Below are 20,102 nucleotides of genomic sequence, written 5' to 3' on the forward strand. Positions count from 1 at the left end.
GTCCCTCCGAAATTCCCCCCTCGCCACTTGCTTACTAACCCCATTGTTTTACTACCTCCTCTTTAATCATGCCACCTACCACTGGGATACTAGTCATTAAGTATTCCATGCTAGTCTACTCATTCAAGTACTCTAACTCCTCTAAATGAGGATGTCCTGCTGCACAACGGATTTTTTTTTAGAGAAAAAAAAAAGAGAGTACTACTGGGCACATACAAAAAAGAAAACTCATACGAGCCCATCAACCTCGCTGGATACTTAATCACCAGTACTCCACTAACTTCTTTCCATCATTCTAACTTCCCCCACCTCCTCTCATTTCCGGCCGAGAGACATGAGAACCAACAAAGTGTGACCTTCCCTGCATGCCTTAACAACCTCTCACTGATCACACAAGGACACAATCCACTTCAGGGAGAGGAGTATGTTAACCACATATTGCTTCACACATTCCCATGACAACTATGTCCACACACTTATGTAATGGACGCCCGTGCTATATTGTAAATCCCGTCATTTGATGAGGGGAAATGCTGTAAATATTCTCCCAAGTATTGAGCTTCAAAGGACAAACAAGAGGATCTTGGTCAGTTGGCCAAACCGTAGAGAAAAGCCTTGTAACTATGTTTTGGGTGCCCAGGTCACTTACTCCCGGGCGATGACCTAGTGGGAAAAGGCTTGGGAATATAAAAGCCAATTTCTCTTGTTTGTAACTCATTCTCCCATTTGTGCAATAGAAGTGGAGTGTTCTCTCTCTCCCTCTCTCTTGTAACTCTAATCTAGCATGTGTGTTGTGCTTAGGGTTAGGGTTTTAGAGTGATTAGTGCTAATCACTTGTTCCCTCTTGCTTCCTCTCTCTCTCTCTCTCTCTCTCTCTCTCTCTCTCTCTCTCTCTCGTAATTAGGCTAACCAACACAATCCTATTCCGTGAGATCCCACACGATCTTCTTCACGAGAGAGCTTGCATCACCCATTGGATTAGAGCAACCACCTCGGTATGAGCGCGAGAGGACGACGACGATGACGAGTGGCTATGGTGGAGCTCTTGAGCCATGCTTGAGCTCTGCGGGGATAGGAAAATTTCCACATGACACGGTTAGGGTAGGATTTCCTTAACAATATGGTCAAGACAACTAGTAATAAATGGGTTATTGTAGAAGTTTAGATCATAAATGAATCGAAAAGAATAGAAAAAGGCTTCTACAATATCCCAAGATTTCAACGTGATTATTCTTTTTTTGAATGCAAATTCATACCTTAAAAGGTATAAGTTGCACCAATTAGGGGAGTAAGAATACCCCATAGGGATGCCTAAAGGTTGCTTGGAGATGTGGTCACCCACTTTTACAAAGCAATTTGAAAGTACATATTTGTTTATTTCTAAAAAGAGGTCAAAGGAAATTGTGGATTTTTTAAGTTTAGATACAGTTAAGGTATCCTTATCCCAAAAAAAACCATTGAACTTCTTTGATCTAAGAAGTTCGATAAGAACTTGGATGGACTCCAAGAGGCTATCTTTACCTTCATGTGGTATGGCTTCATAGAGCAAGTAGTGATATCAAAGGTGTGCATGGAGTAAATGCATGTTCCAAGGTTGACTAACAAGTCATAAGAATTACTTATCAACCAAATTTTTTTTAATGATAGAAGGTCCAAGAAACTTTGTGCATATCATGGGCAATATTCTTAATTTCAAGAACCCATATGTGTTAATGCACTGTTAATGATCGTTTTGTTAAGTTAGAGAAAATGCATAAGTGTGCACTTGTAATCCATCTAAAAGTACCTTTATGGACTTTGAATGTTGCCATAAGATATGGTAAGGTGAAGTTATCTAATTGAATGATATTTAATTTATTAATTACTTGTGAAATATTTTGGATGATATGTTCTTCAGTTTGAGCTATGGTCTGGAATTATTTACTCTGTAATCTTTCAACGATGGCAACCATTCGAATCAGTCTTTTGCAAATGAATGTGGGTTTTTGAGTGGATTTATCAAGCCCACAAATGAATAAGTGTTTGTCTAGGTAACTTAATTCATCATTAATTTGTTGGTCTAAAAACCAAGGTTTGCTATTAGCCCATTAAAACAATCAGGAAAAAGTTTTTCAATTCTAGTAAGGCAAATAATTTGTATTTTTTCTTTGTGAAAGCTATTTGGAATAATTTTCACGTAGCTTGCACCAACCAATATATAATGCCTCAGTTGTAATAAAGGGATCAGGGGGTTAAGGTGGAATATGATTAAGGCCTTTTGACAAATGTTCTTTTAATTTCTTATGGTGGAAAATTTCAATGTCAGATGTTGATACATGGATTCTGAAATGGTCATAAGATGTGATAAAAGGGGCAAACTTTTTGCTATGGTTGGAAATGCAATCAATGTTTAAGTAAACACAAGTACTCAAAGATCTATGAGGCTTTTTATTCATCAAATGAGATTTTCTTGACAATGTTGTTGGCCTCGCTGAAGTGTTGAGACCCTCGCCATTGTCTCTTGACTGAGGATGTGTTGTTGTTTGCTGCTATAGGAAGAAGACTTACATCTTTTGGATGTGGTTTTGTTTGCTGCTATAGGAAGAAGACTTACATCTTTTGGATGTGGTTTTGGGTTCTAAGGCCAAGGAGGGTTTAAGAATTTGTTCAGTGATGAGAGAAGCAAGAGGAGTGTGGCTAATTTTTGGAAGGAGGGATGAAGAAAGAGAGCTGCGAGAGAGAGGTTTTTTGTAGCTTCAAGGATTTTCTCCTGAAAGATGTAAAAGGCTATGATAGAGAGACGGGCATCAAGAGGGAGAGAGGCTACCCAAGTGATGAAGGCATAGAACAAGGATTTAGGAGATTTGAAAAAAAAAAAAAGCTTTCTAGGTGATGAATCATGCACCACATGATCTAATCTAACCACATAATAGAAGATTTACAAGTGGCATTGCCTTGTGTAGAACATCGACATTTGACATAGGGTCTAAAGATGTTCCAACAAGTTTTAAGAAATTTCTTACGTTTGCTTTTATCTAAGGAGGGGGCCTTAGTTTTGAAGAAAACATTATGACTACGTCATTTAGATGAATCAAAATATTGTAGGGAAAAGAGAGGTAAGGTAAATTTTTGATCATAGTAGGAAGAAAATGCTTGCCTTGCCAAATGGATAACTTACATTGTCCCACTGCTTCAGAAGAAAGGCTGCAAGTGATAGCCAACGATTCAATTGTGAAGGGTGCTCGATGATTCAAAGTGTCCGGAGGCAAAGATGAGATCTCCATCTTTGCTTGTGAGGGTTGCGGACTTTGATGCACAAACTGGTAGCCAATTGGGTTGGGCCGTTGGTATGGTGTAAATGCAAACAGTGAACCACCGTTGGTATGGTGTAAACGCAAACGGTGAACCACAGAAAGCAGACAAAGGAAAGTAGGATGCCTGAGAATATTGGGAGTATAAGGGCGTGTACTCATTATCCTATGAGTTCTAGGAATCCATTGGGGGATTATTGGAACATCAAAATAAAGGGGTCAATTAGATGCTAATCAAAGCACTTAATGATGATTACCAATAATCAAAGAAGATGCAAATTAAAGAAGATATGTACAGATTAAAACACCTGGTATCTATTAGATGCTAATCAAAGAAGATGGTCTACAGATGGTATAGACATTGGGTATATGTAACATGTGGTTAGCATGTATATGTTAAGAGCCTTTCTGCACAATGATGGTAAAATCAAACTTCATTAGAAGCCATCAAGTGATCCTAACCCATTGCCCTACCCATAGCACACATGGCTTGTTCGAAAGGTGAAGAAGTGGTTGATGGTCTATAAAAAATACAAAATTAGTCAACCAAAGATAATGACAATACTTCTTAATGGTGTAATCTATGGCTAAGTCTTCTTATGTGGTGGTGGTATAGTTTTTCTTACTGTTATTCAAATGGAGACTAGCAAAGCTAACAAAAAATTGATGTTATGCTATGCATTCGATTGCAAATGTTGAAGCATCTCTACCTTTCATATGCAGCTAGAAAAAATGAAAGAATAAGTGTGGTCTCATAGGCACAGGAATTATGTTGTCCATGACCTGGAATTACTTTCATTAGTCTAACCTTAAAGTTGTTGGAGACATTACCTACTGGGAAAAAGATTCACTTTGATGATAGATCATCAGAGCTTAAAGTGGATCTTTACTTAGAAGGACCTCAACATGCGCCAAAGAAGGTGGATGCAGACCCTGCAGGAATGAAAGCCCTACATTGAATATGGAGCAAAGTTGATGCTTTTATGTGAGTGGAAAATCACTAGTTTGAAGCCTTCACAAAAATAGAGAAAAGGGTCCATTGTGGATGAAATTAAAGCTGTTTTTTTGTAAAAATAAACTAATTGGTGGATAGTGAACATGCCTTGGAGTGTTGGGTAACTATACATTCTCTCAAATATCACAACAAACTCCTCAATCTTCCTCTATAGCAGGTGGTGCACAGACTGCTCTGTCTAGAAGAAACAGAGTAGATTTTCATTTTTTTGAAGGTCAACACAGTGTGGATTCAAACAATGCTAGTCTTAGATAGCACGTGAGGGTGAATAATATCCTAAAATAGGAGGCACTACCCTTGACCTAGAGGTGGGAGGATTGGCTGCTCAGTGCATGGATAAACAACCAATCATCGAGCAAGACCATGAATCTGCTGCATATTCACAAATAACTCTTATCTCTTGAGACTAAGGAACTTTATTCTAGGCAATGTGCAATTGAACGATCCTCACCCCAAGGACATAAGCATAGAATTCTAGCCAAAGAGAGCAGCTACACCACTACTAGACCCTAGACTAGAGACAGGACAGAGCCCCAGTAACCCAATCCAAATGAATCCAACAGTGTGGGGAACCATGCCTACTACTATAATGACATAATCATACCATGACTGTAGGCCATCACGAAACCTAGATTAGGAGCCAGCTCACCTACTAGGCCCAAACACCTCTCGTCAAAGGGAAGAGCCTACCCACAACATTTCAGCCAGCACCACACGACGGCACCTATGTACAATAAGTATCCACCTCGCAGGATGTATCCCAGATACCATGTGGGTCCCTATAAAGCACATATTAGCCCACCATTGAGGCAAGGACCAAAGATGGGATAATATCCTCCTGGCCTAGATCCCCACCCATCATACCCTGACCTACACCAGCACTAGCCATGGCAAGACTAACACTACGAATGTTGAGGATAGCCATGGAAATAGGGAGGGGGTAACTGTAGGAATTACACCACTGGCACCGGCTCAACCAATGCAAGGGTTGAGATAAGAGAGAAATAAACTTACCCAAATTTATAAACTAATTACTAAGTTTGATGGGAGTAGAGATCCCATACCCCATCTGGAAATGTTAGGCCAAATTTGTGAGGCATTCGGCCATGTAGACAATCAAGTTAAGGTGAGTTCCTTTGGCCTCACCCTAGATGGAAAAGCAAGACAGTGCTTTTGATCACAATTACCTTTGATGCCTTGAAAGAGTCTTTCAAAGTAAGATATTCATGGCAAGGAAGTCGATGGAGTCCAATTGAGAAGTTACACAATGTGAGATATTCATGGCAAGGAACTCGATGAACTCAACCGGGTGAGATATCTCCACTTTTCGTGTTAATGATAGAGACAAGTTCTCTGACGAAAGGTTGATTATGCAATTTCTAGAGGGACTTGAAGATGTAGCCTTACATAACTCCCTGTACGCTCTAACCCACACTTTCTTTGAGCAATGCTATAGGACTTCCATGGATTTCAAGGAAAACTTCAAGGGAACTTGTTCCTGAGAATTACATTAGGGCACATATGAAGCATCCTTCAAAAATACTAACATGAAATCTAAAGGAAAAGGAAGAGAATCCTCTTTAGGACAACAAGTGGAGAAGTTAGCCACTGCACTAATGTAGCAAATGACCCAACACTAGAAAACAAGCCAAGGCCGTGACCAAGTTAGGCAACCCCATCTTTACCCAAAGAGAGAACTGGTATGGTGCCCAATTTTTTGAAAAGATGCAGGGGAGAAGAGATCTTGAGCTCTTGCAAGCACACACACACTCACAAAACCCTAAAAGAGAACACACAAGGTGAGAGGTAGAAAATCTTCTTCTCCTTCTTCAGACAACACTCAACACACCATATACAAAGATAAGAGTACCACACAATATGAAAGGTACTCAAACAAATACATAATACTAGGGTTCTCTATAGTGTGAACCCAACTAAATGAGCTGGCGCTATAACTATACAAGTCTCTAGAATGCCAGTGGTGTAAGTGTGGGGCCTATCCCCCAGGTGGGTCATCAGTGTCCACCGCCTCACTAGATGAGCTCGATATCTCAACACTCCCCCTCGAGCTCAACTCCATCTCATGTACAACAAGCGAAGCCCTGAATCTACGGAGCTTCTCTGTACCCAATGCTTTGGTGAAGATGTCAGTGAGACCTGATCCTGTGTGGTGACATAAACAAGGTCAACGTCTCCTGCCAAAACCTTCTCTCTGACAAAATGGTAGTGGACCTCTATATGCTTCGTGCGAGCATGAAAAACTGGATTCCTGGCTAACTGTATACTGCTAATGTTGTCACAAAAAATGACAACTTGTCTATCCACACTGATAGACCCAAATCTGCCAAGTAGCTTTCTCAACCAAGCTACCTCACATGCTGCCATAGCAGCACCTCTGTACTCGGCCTCTGTACTTGCGATAGAGCAATCGTAGGCTACTTCTTGCTACTCCAAGTGACAGCAGTACTCCACAAAGAAAACATGAAGCCACTAGTAGATCTTCTATCTGAGATACTACCAGCCCAATCAGCATCTGTGTACCCATGTACACATATCTCTATCCCAGTTTCATAAAATAGTCCACAATGCAAAGTAGACCTCACATACCTCAGTATGTGTCTCAATGCATCCAGATGCAGCTTCCGAGGAACCTGCATAAACTGACTCACCAACCCAACAGCATAGCTCAAATCTGGCCTAGTGATCATCATGTAGATCAAGCTTCCTACTATGCGCCTATACATAGTAGGATGCTCCAAAATCTCTCCTGGATCTGCACTCAACTTGCCATTCTGATCCAATGGCACTGAGATAGGCTTACAGCCTATCATACCATCCTTGGACAACATGTCCAAGCCATACTGTCTCTGCAATAATCCAATACCAAGTGGTGACCTAATCACCTCAATGCCCAAGAAATATCTGAGCTCCCCCAGATCCTTTATCTCAAACTTCTATCTAAGCAAGATCTTTACATCAAACATCTCTGCATCATGGTCCCCTGTAATGATTAGGTCATCTACATTTAGATGACAACAAGCACAACCCCTCTATCACTATGTCTCACATACAACGAGAAATCTGCATTGGCTACATGAAAGCCAATAGTGACAAGATATTCAGAAATCTTGTCAGACCATGCTCTTGGTGCTTGTTTTAAGCCATATAAGGCTTTCTTCAACCTGCAAACATGCTCGGGGTAACTCACATCCTCATAACTAGGTGGCTGCAACAACACCAATAGATGCAAGGGATTCCACAATACCCTTGATCTTTAATGCATAGTCATTCACAGACATACTCTTTTTCTCCATAGTATGAAGTTCATTCTTCAACTGTATCTTTCATGCCTTGGTATTCATTTCATAGAGTTTTACCAAGGTGTCCCACGCCTCCTTGGGGGACTTGGTATCCTGTATGTGCCCAATCATGGTGACTTGTATATTGATAGAGAGCCAATACATAACTTTTTTGGCTCCTTGGTTCCAATCCTTGAACTCTTTCACATCTACAGCAGTCGAATTGATCTCCGGTATCTCCGGTGCCTCTTCGTGTGCTCACCTTCTATGTAGTCCCAGTAACCCTTTCCCATCAGGAAATTTATCAACCTGAACCTCCAAGCATGGAAGTTGTTCTTATCAAGCTTCTCAGCAACAATCTGGTGTATGCCATCATCAGACACACAAATTTACTCGAAACGGCACTTTGGTTTTTCCTACAGAAATTGCTGTATTTTCTGCAACGGTACTGTACTACACTCAAATGTCACCCAGTGATCTCAATGTGCATACATACACCCAATGGCAAACTATTGACCTCCTTGTAGCACACACAATGTTTGCACAACCAATCTGTCTTCCTGTAGTTCTTAAAACAAAGTTATGCATAGAATCGATAACTTACCCCCACAGTGCTTAAAATCCCCTGCTTTTTGAAAAACAGAGGTCCTAACGTGCCCGTAACGCGATTTCGGCCCGTAAAATTTTTGTCCATAGGACAATATAGATTCCCTATAGCTTTACTCCTACGAAGAAAGCTCCTCAATCAGAGATCGTTTGCCAGTGCCTCCCGTAGAGCTTCCAAAACAAGGGTGTAGTCACCAACACAAATAGGGAAGAGTAGATGAAGCTCTTACCCTCGTACCACTTCCTATGCTTCTCTTGCTTGTTGCAGCTCAGCCCTTAGCATGAACCATGCTCTGATACCATGAAAAGATGCAAGGGAGAAGAGAGCTTGAGCTCTTGCAAGTACACACACACTCACAAAACCCTAAAAGAGAACACACAAGGTGAGAGGAAGAAAATCTTCTGTTCCTTCACACACACACTCAAGGGAGAAGAGAGCTTGAGCTCTTGCAAGTACACACACACTCACAAAACCCTAAAAGAGAACACACAAGGTGAGAGGAAGAAAATCTTCTGCTCCTTCACACAACACTCAACACACCATATACAAAGATAAGAGTACACACAATATGAAAGGTACGCAACCAAATACATACTAGGGTTCTCTATAGTATGAACCCAACTAAATGAGCTGGTGCTATAACTATGCCAGTGGGGCTGTCACATAGCCTGTCATCCCACTGGCCACATATCACCCATGATCTCACCAACCATGCCAGTGGTGTAAGTGTGGGGCCTATCCCCCAAGCGGGTCATCTCAGTGTCCACCGCCTCACTAGATGAGCTCGATATCTCAACATTTTTTGATCTAACCACACCAATACATAGTGTTCACAATTGAGAACCCGACCTACTCTCTATTGCTGCTTACTACTAAATGTGGGGTAATCAGAGACCTCCAATTATTACCACCAAAGGGCCACTCAAGCCCAAACTCAACCCCAAGCCTTGCCTCCAAATCCTAGACAATTGTTGGCTTTGCTAGCCTAAGAGCAACACAATGCACCTCAACCAAGCCATGAAGTGGCCTCGAGAGAAATCCTATGGTGCCCAAGATACCGTTACCACCCCCCGTCCTACCACCACAAACTCCGTTACCTCAAATTACCCTTGTTCACTAGTTAATCTTGATAAAGATCTTTGAAGAAGGTGAGGAGGGATAAGCCATTAACAATACCACCTTTAAACCCATTGAGTCAAGTAGTCCACCCTTGCAGATCCTAAGTCATTAAGTGCAGGAGGGTGAACACGTGTAAGCAGTGTACCTGGCAACCCCAACTACGTGGTGGGGACAAGAATTGAATATAATACAGCTAAATGACCATCTATCTAATGCTATCATTGGGCAAGACCTCACCAAATAGTAGCTAAATGACCATCTATCTAATGCTATCATTGGGCAAGACCTCACCAAATAGTTAAGTTTCCTATTAAGAAAGGGATAGCTGGTACTCCTGTGAGTACTTCTGCCTTAACTCCTTTATACATAAGATGTGGGATGGATCATATATACAAGTATTTTCCATTGAAAATGGGTACACCTAGGAAAGGAAATGAAGCCAAACCTAGCAACAACCTTAACTTGCTGAGTGTACGAGATGGATTCATTCACTCGGTGCCTCTAAATGCGGTCAGTAGAATGCAAAGTAGAAGAAGAGCCACAACTACTGCCCGTCAAAGCATCTACATCGCAAAATCAGGAAGACCCTAGAGACCCGAGACATGCAAGGATCTTATTCCCCTAAATAAGTCCTTGAACAAGCACATGCAAGGGTGGTCTTATTCCCCTAAATAAGTCCTTGAACAAGCACATGCAACTAGGTGCTCAAGGAAGAAAAAGGCCACAAATATCAACAAAGGGGATAGCCGTGTGGTCATAAAGAGTGGGTCCAATGAGGGGACAACCACCAATGTGTCATACTCCTCATCTGATGAGAAGAAGATTCTACCCTCATCCCCTCAAGAAAAAGGGAAAATAGACCCCAATTGGATACCCCAAAAGCTAGCTGAATACCCAAACCCCATTGAAGAGAAGGAATGGCTAAAGACTACTCAAGAGTTGGTTGAGAAATGTGAAGCTCAATTCGAAGAGAAACCTTGAGAGAGGTACATATGGCTCAAGGTCCCCCTATGCTTAAATTTTAATCAACTAAGGAAACCCAAAAACTTGACAAAGTTCCCCCTTGCTAAGACACTCAAGATATAGAACTAAAAGCCATGGAAACCCCACACCAAGGTAGATCCTATTTTACGGAGGATCTCAAAAACCTGAGGAATGCTCACCCAAAAAGAAGATAATATTTTGATACCCTACACCCAAAAAAGCTTAATCATGAATAGGGATAGCCCAACTCAATAACCCGCATCCATTCCAAGAGACGTTGCAGGCCTTTCCTCCTTCCTTTCTTCACAAATACAAATTCCTATTAGTACCTTACTTCAAGGGAACCCGAGTTTATAGAAAGATTGGATGGAAAGATGGCTCCAAGAAAAAATGGAAGGATTGATAGAGTTAGGGAGCTCTAACGAGACTGATGAGGACGGATTCATAGAACCAAATGGAATCACGAGAATTCCCATGGTCTAAGTAAACATGTTAGGGAAATACTTTGAAGGAGATGAACTTAATGCAGCACTGCCCTTAACTTTTGATAACCTTAAAATCATCGCCATCTTAGATGGCGGGATAGGAGCATTGTTAGCTTCCATTGTTAGCTTCCATGGATGACATAGCTTTTCGTGAAACTTGTTGATGGAGCCACCACAAAACCCACAGGTCTTTTACGGGATTTGAAGATAAAGATTCTCGAAACCAACTACCAACACACCTTGATGTGGTGAACTTTGACACAGCAGCTTGTTTCTTATGATTGCATTCCCTTCATGAGGGAAACCAAAATGATCTAGGACTGGGACACAGATCATATCTACATTCAAAAGAAATACCAAACGTTAAAGGTCAACTTACTCACTTGGAAGATCCATCCTGTGAGTGGGAGGCCCTTTTGCTAAGGACTTGGTAATGATGACCTATGATCGTGAAACATGCCATAAAATGTTGGATGAAGAACAAGATAGTGTGGAATTTTCACCCATTTTAGAGCCATAAGACTCTAAGAGCTAGATGCATATCCTTACTACCCTCTGGACATATAAAATGCACATGTACCAAATTTGCCACGACTGATGGCATACTTCTAAAATGCACATGTACCAGATTTTCCATTGCTGATGGGAAAGAAATCACATCCCTCTCTATTTGCTCAGTGTGGGGCTCCACATGCATGCCCAATTCTACAAACAAGGAACATGTGAGCGTTAGAGAGGAAAGACTGTTACAGGGAAACCACCCCTGTAAAACACAAAAATCCAATGGATTCCAAGGAAAATAAGAATACGTCTTCCCGATAGAGTCGTAAGAGCATCAGTTAAGGTACGTCAAAGCTTTCGACACACATTCCTACTTTTGTCGAGTTTGGAAAAATGACCTCAATGAGTTCCTCATTTCGGTTAATACGGTAACCACAAAATTAGAATAAAATGTGTCGACACACATTCCTACTTTTGCCAAGTTTGGCAAAAGGACCTCAATGAGTTCCCCATTTCGGTTAATACGCTAACCGCAAAATTGAAATAAATAGCCACTTTCCAACCCTAACCACAAAAGCTTTGCCACTCTCCACACATAAAGCACAAAACAAAATGTTGGTGCTAGTTGAAAAAGAAGGCAAAAGGCTAATGGAGGAAGAAAGCACTAAGACTGAAGAGACTAAACAAGTCCCCCACCAGCACACTTGAGGGCCTACAAGGTTGGAGACTATTTCATGCAATATGACAAGGCCCAAAGAACCCACGATGGGAAGCTATGGTCCGTTGGCCAAGGCCAAGCAAATTAACCTGGTAGGCCCAGGGGAAGATAGTAAAGTGAGATTGTGTGTGTAGACCTCAAAAAGGTTAATGCCGCCCACGATACAAGACCACTATCCATTGCCCTTCACAAAACATGTGCTCAAATGAGTGGCAGGGAAGAAAGCCTACAGTTTCCTTGATAGATTTTTCGGTTATAACCAAGTATTGATCAACCAAAAAGATCAACATAAAATGTCTTTTGCCATAGAATGGGGAACCTATGCATATAAAGTCATGCCATTTGGCCTAGCCAATGCTCCAAGCACCTTCCAATGCCTAATGTGCACAACCTATTAAGGAATACCTCCGTAAATTCCTTGAAGTCTTCATGGATGACCTTTGTGTAACTCCTCTTGGAAAGCATATTTGTGGTGTCTAAGCAAAGTGATAGAGAGATACAGGCTTTATAGGATCTCTCTTACCCTCTAAAATGCCAAGTGTGGGTCAGACATGGAGTAATATTGGGACATATTATCTCAGAACATGGAATCTCCATAGATGACAACAACAAGGGGTGTTTCATTCTCGGGCTTCCACTCCTTATCAATTTCAAAGGAGTCCAACGATTCATGGGGCATGTTGGTTATTACGCTTCATCTTTATGTACACCAACATTGATCATCCCCTTTATAGACTACTAGTTATTTTTGAATGGACAGAGGAGTGTCAAAAAGTGTACGGCACCCTAAAAATGGCTTTGGCAAAAGCGCTTCTATCTTGAGATCCCCTAATTGGGAGATGATATTCCATGTCCACATAGATGCCTCTACCTTTTGAAACAATGGGTTGTGTACTAGCTCAACCCAAAGAATATAATAGGGATTTTCCTATTAGCTTTTCTAGTCGGTCAATTAAACAATGCAGAGTGGAACTATACCACCTTGGAAAGAGAAGGATTGGCCATGGTCTACACTATTAAAAAGTTTTGCCTACCTTTTGGCGAGACCAAGTTCATTTTCTTTGTTGTTGCGAGACAACAGAAGTACCAGATGGCTCCTAATTCTACTAGATGGCTCCTAATTCTACTAGAATCTAACTTTACTGACGTTACAAAAAGGTCACAACATGTATTGGTTGACCATATGTGAGCCATATGTTGCGCATCCATAATGGAGAGCCACCGATGGATGTTGGTGGTTGATGATCTATCAGATGCCCCCTATTCCAGTTATGTTGTCCTCAGCCCTCCCAGCTGACTAAATTGGACACCTCAACACACTCCAATCCTCTCAATCTGATCTGGCTAACTCCTCCAGTTGTCCTCCCAAGTCAGCACTGACCTCCAAATGCTCTGATCTTCCAACTATATCTCTCAACTAAACTCCTCTAACATTCAATTGGCCACAATCTTCCCCACCAAGCTAACCAGAATCCTCCCCACCTACTGACACAAAGCTGACACAAAGCTGACTATAAACCAATCCAAAACGTTGATGCTAACCCCAGTCCGAAATGAGTCCTCCAAGATCCTCTACAATACTCTAGCATCAACTAACTTTAAACCCACAACTCCAGAGGCTCACTGAACACTTTGCTACTGCAGTTCACTCACAACTGAGTGAACCTAACTGAAAAATGACTCAATAGTCGGAAGCGGATCTGGCTGATTCAACACCCTCAAGTGAATCAGAAACCTTCTCTCACCTGCCTTCTGACTCTCAGGAAACTCTATCCTCATAAGGATCCAGCACTATGAACTCCGTGATAGCAGCTGTTACACAGCTAGCACTGAAACACCATCAGACCACTAACCCATCTTACCTCTAACATAGCTGAGTGCTGCTGGCATATGATTTCTGACTCCGACTGTCCTCTGATAGTCAAATCTGATACCAAAACACTTCCTTTCAACTCAAACAAACCAAACGAGGCCTTTTATACCTTCAACTGATAATACTAATGCTCAACTGACACACACACAACTGATTATGAACCTTCTCATCATGACACTGATTGAGTCAGCAATATCTCAGTAGACTCTCCCCGGCCATTAGGGTGGCACACGCAGGCATTCAATCACCATAAACTCAACCAGAACCACACTTTTATCACAAACAAAAACATCAAACAATAGATAAAATCCAAACTCTTAGTCTGCTTCAGATAGACAAAAACACTTCAATGTCTCAACATCCCTGAGGTCTACATGGGCTCACACATATCAGAAGAAAACACAAAACCTTTAAAGTCCTCCACAGATAGACTTCAGCAACACAACTTCAAACTCTGAAACCATGGCTTCAAACTCTGAAACCATTGCTTCTACTAATAGCATGTCCTTCTCATACACAAACCAGCCAACACTCAGATGACAAATAACAGATACAGTTGAGCAGAAATTGAATTAGGTCAAGTATCTAACAGAGATGCTCCTCAGAGAACCTAGGGGACACATCCGGTCTTCTGCACTCCCTCTCCTTTGACTTGGACAACTCGTCTCACTATACTATAAACTAGAAAAAATTGCAAGAACTCTAGGTTGTGAACTTTGATACAAAACAACAAACCTCCAGGTCACCATTCCACTATAGTCTGGGACCCCTCGACCCTCTTGTGGTCACACTAACTCCACAACTCATGGAGATTCCCTCTTGGCAAGACACACCCACCACCTCTCTCCCCGAGAGTCTCCAAAAACGTCCCCCATTGTGCCTCTTCAACCCCGTCGCCGCCTTGATTCCATCTAGATAGTTTTACCCCCCGCTTCCTTTGTTCTCTCACAATGTTTCTTTTTTCATTTGTGCACTTGCGTTTATCTTCTTGGTTACCACATGCCTTTTGCCACCTTGTATTCATCATACACTACCATATGTACATTGCATCTATCTACACACCACATTTAGGATGGGCTTGATATTCCCCTCACATATTGCCAAACCCCCTAGGTTGTTTTCACTTTCTCCTTTATGCTCCAAATTGCTCTCTTCCTCCACAAACCACATCTAGCTATATTGATCCATCCGTCCGGATCAAAAAGCCTACAAATTGTCTTTAGACAACCTTAGAGTCTTGCCCCTATCAAATGGTTGCATCTTCCATGCATACCTACTGTCCATTCTCCTCTTTGCCTCTCCATCCTTGTCTCAATGAGTTCTTCACACCACTTAAGACATTTTGCAACCCTCTGTACTTCCATCCCACTTGCACACATATTTCAATTCACCACTTAATCAAATTGAATTCTAAGAGAGCAGTTTGAATTCGACATCCAAATAACCCAAATCAAAAACTTGCTGCATCTTCTGGTCAGCATCTGTAGCTTCCTCATCCCATAGTTTTCTCACAGCATCCAAAACCTCATCATTCAAATTTTGACACACACTGCAACATCCACACGGGGATCAACTTGCTCAGCATCACCTATAACCATAGATTCTTCAAACAAAACATAGACACCCTCCAAGGCGTTATCCAACAAAACATCCTCATCACCCACCACTATGCATCTACTCAAGCACATATGCCTACTACTAATCCATGCCAGCACCATCATCTCCTATATCATCATACAAAGGCAATTCCGAAAAAATTTCTACTACGCATTCAAACAAACCCGTATACTCCATACTGGCATCTTCTGAAATTCTCATCTTAGGTACTTGTGGTAACTCCATCTCTCTAGGGAGCACCTGACCCTCCATGGCAGAGTCATCAGCTTTTGAGTAATACTCCATTTCTTTGTTAGTTTCTATCACCTCCAATGCTGGGCCCACAGTTATACAACCTCCGCTTTCCCATAGCACGTAGGTTCAACAGAAGGGTTTTTAAGAATGATTTTTAAAAATCTCTTTTTTACACATTTTTTACACTCAGAAGGATCCCATTTAAAGGGAGTATTCACAAGTTGAATAGAAAAAATGTGTGTTTTATTCATGAAAAATTCACAGATAATGGATTTTTAAAGTAGGCCTTGAACACTCATGATACATAGGGTTTATAGTGAACCCCCTAGCCTATTCTCTTTGCTTGTGGCTAGATCTGCCCATACTACAATCATGGCTTTGAAGCTGCAGTTGCCTCATGATAGGCAACTACCCTTGCGAACTGCAAGAGTGCACACCACGGCTATTACAGCAAGCAATCAAGCAAGAAATATTGTAGCCCAGCCTACGCGCACAAAAAGGTGTAAACACAAAGAGAAAGAAGAAGCAGTTTGACAGACAATAAGGTGGATACAGTGCGTAGCATGAGCTGTTCACAGACAGCAGCAACTGCACGGCGCGCTTCTTCTTGTTGCTGGAACTCGCTCTGCTAAGTCTCTGCTTCATCCTCCATGCCCTGTGAAGGCATTGGATAGCAAAGGCGACCAAGGCCATGCTCAGGTTGCTGCAGACCTGCTGCTACGTCATCGCCACCTATTGGCACCGTGTTTGGTCGAGAAAGAAGAGAAAGCAAATCATACACATGGGTGCCGTGAGTAGACACAGAACGCCATCGTTCTAGATAAGGTGATAAGGTTGTATTATTTTAAAAAAATAAAAAATATATATGTTTTTTAAAAAAACTTCTAAGGTTTAATAAACCTTACCTTTTCTAAGAGGATGTTCACATGGGTTTGATTCACACAATATTTATCAACGTCAAAATCTTTATAACTTTCTATGGGGGGAAAATGAGTTCTACATCCATATATGCTTTCAAATCCACACCAATGGGCATCAATGCCATATTTAATGCTTAGATCATCATCGACAAAAGTCTTTCATCAAACAAAAAACTTCACTAAATCTTTCATGTTCAACCATGAGTCAAGAATAATTGTAAAGAGCAGCCAAATGAGCAGGCTCACATGTGTTTGTGTGAAAGAGAAGAATGCAGCCCATGTAAAAATGTCGCAACCACATGAGTATACAAGTATATACGTGCAAACCATATATGGAAAAGTGCATCTAGTCCACATCAAAGGAGAAAACCATGTATGTGAGCGTATATGTGCAAACCATAAATGGAAAAGTGCATCTAGTCGACATCAGAGGAGAAAAAGACCAAAGAGCCAACAAGAAGAAGAAAATGTCATTGACAAAAAGAAGAACAAGAAGTGGAAATGTAAATGTAAAAACATCAACCACCAGAATAGCCAAAGTAGTACCTTGGGCAAGTGAAAATCAACCAGACCATCTCTAAAAGTAACCTTTGAGCTAGAGAGTAATCGAGCCAAAGAGGCTCTGAGTTACCCAGCCAACGTAAAACTCATATTTAACCACCTTGAGTAGCCCATAGATTTGGCACCAAGGGGGGGTGTTGAGAAATTTGGTGCCATTGAGCCCAAGGAAAAGATAGGGAGTGAGTTAAGTAAGCCAAACAAGAGCAAAGTCTAGCATGAAGCCACATGAGAAAAGGGAACTATCCCACATTGATGTACAATCCGAAGAGCAAATTCTAGCATGCAACCACATGAGCAAAGTCTAGCATGAAGCCACATGAGCAAAGGGAATTATCCCACATTGATGTACAGGCCCAAGGATGTACCTCCTCATATAAAAGGTGGCCATTCCAAGCAATGAATCATATCACTTGCACTTATATCAAGTCTCTTTATGTATCCAAGGCAATTGATCTTGGTTTCTAATTGCACTTGAGTGAATCTTAATTAGTGCACTCTCATTATGAGTTTTCTTCATTTCTATCCACCTTAGTTTAGCATTGTGATTAGTGTAGGATTAGTTTATCATTAGGTAGATGTCTTATCATTAGGAGAGCTTGATCCATGAGTCTCAACAATATTGTCACCATTGGATTTCAAATATCCAATGAAAATTTTTCACTTTATGTGAAAAAGACAAATAGAGGGATCATGCTATTAGTCATTTATGTGGATAACTTGATTATCACTGGTGATAATGATGCTGACATACATGATGTCAGGATGCTTTTGAAGCAAAAATTTGAGATGAAGGATTCAGGTGGAGTTGCAGTATTTCTTAGGTATAGAGTTGGTGAGATCACCTCATGGTATTTTTTGTTACACAGGTAATATGAATTAGACATGTCCAAGCCATTTTGTTGTTGCAGAGGTAGTATGGCTTGTTCTTAGAGCTTTCGATGGACATGCAAAAGTGGATGACATGGGATAGATGGCTAGCATTCAAGAAATTATAAACGATTATTACTTTTCTATATGGTAGGATCCACAAGAAAATAAAAGTGACATTTCTATTGTGCGTAGTGTCCATCAATAGCTTTATTTAGATTCCAATTGCATTTCTCTTTGGACGGGAACAAAATGTCAATTTATTATATATAACCATTCTTAACATGCCTATCCAATGTCTATGTGGCCATACATGCAAGAGAACGAGACAAGCATCCATGCTTGGTTGCTGGCATTGATCAAGTCTATAAAGTACACATGCATGTCCATAAGATCCAATGATGGTTCTACAACCTCAAAAAGTCATAGAATGGGATGATGTTACTTATATAACTAGCCAAAAGTGCATATGGGGATTGTCATAATGTTAGTGAATCAAAATCTTACCCACCACTTTCAACTTTTGCATTAAATTTTCATATTAAAAAAGGGATCAAGCACCTTCCTCTTCCAACATGGTGTACAAAGCCATAAGTGGAAAATTTAACTACAACGAGCCATTCTTGTCAAAAATTTGCACCCATGGCTTGGGTGCTTGAAGTTGAGCATTCTTTGATTGTGTAAAGAATATTAATAGAATTTGAAGAGTATCGTCAAAACTAAGGCTTTAAGACATTTCCAAAGTGGGACTGACCTTTCTAGATTGCATGTTATAGAGGAGGGAGTAAGCTAGAATGGGTCTATACTTGTGTGGAGGCTTCCAAAAATGTTTATTCAAGCATCACTCATATCGCTTAAGCTTTTTAATGATAAGTGTATGCCTAAAAGTTTTGATTATGATAATATAAACATGTTTCATCAAGATTAGTATTTTCATAGTGATAGTGTAATGCCTTCTAAGTGTGGGATAAGCTTACTAATGAAGCTAGTTTTTTATTTAAATAAAATCATGGCCTAATGTTGTCAATGTTTTTGATGGCATACTTCTAGAACACTAATAAAGGGGTTTCATTGGACTTGAATTATCTGAGTATATTAAATTTGTGGGCTACACTCTATATTAGATATATCTAAGTAGAACACAAATAAGGGGTTATAAATTTATGGGCCACACTCCATGTTAGAAATATCTGAGTAGAACACTAATAAAGGGGTTTCATCGGACTTGAATTATCTGAGTATATTAAATTTGTGGGCTACATTCTATATTAGATATATCTAAGTAGAACACAAATAAGGGGTTATAAATTTATGGGCCACACTCCATGTTAGAAATATCTGAGTAGAACACAAATAAGGGTTTACATTAGACTTGAATTATCTCTAGGTATATTAAATTTGTGGCTTCCTTAGAAATCTCTAAGTAGATTAAATATGTGGCCTACACTACATGTATATTACAAATCTTGTCACTAAAGTTTTTTATAAATATCATAATGCAATTCCTTAAAATTACCTAACACTTTCACACATGCATGGTTTCGTATAGGTGTTATTTGTGTGAAAATGTGAATAGGTATATATTCATACATATTATAAAGTGATGCCCTCAATCTCAAAAAAGGTGGTGTTTGATGGTGCTCTTAAACAAGTGTGTTTTTAAATGAAAAATAGCATATTTATATGAAAAATAGAGTTATGACATGCAACCCACTTAGAAAAGAATGTAGTTTTCTTTGGCACCTTTTTCATGCAATGTTTGCTATGCACCCTACTCTATCCACCATCAACCCACCTATGATAGTGACTTCTCCACAATTGTTGTGAGTCTATGCTAAGAAGTCTCATTTAGCACACCCACCCTACTCTATTCAGTGTCAACTCCCCCATGATATTGACTTGTTGAAAGTTCTAAGTTTATAATGCAAAGTCTCATATTATTTACTTGTTCTTTGTCTCTATTTCATGGAATTGAATAATTTATACATCATTGATAACATATGTTTTCCCAC

This window comes from Cibotium barometz, chromosome 33, assembly GCF_041138505.1.
Source record: "Cibotium barometz isolate CiBa-2024 chromosome 33, ASM4113850v1, whole genome shotgun sequence".
NCBI classification, from domain to species: domain Eukaryota; kingdom Viridiplantae; phylum Streptophyta; class Polypodiopsida; order Cyatheales; family Cibotiaceae; genus Cibotium; species Cibotium barometz.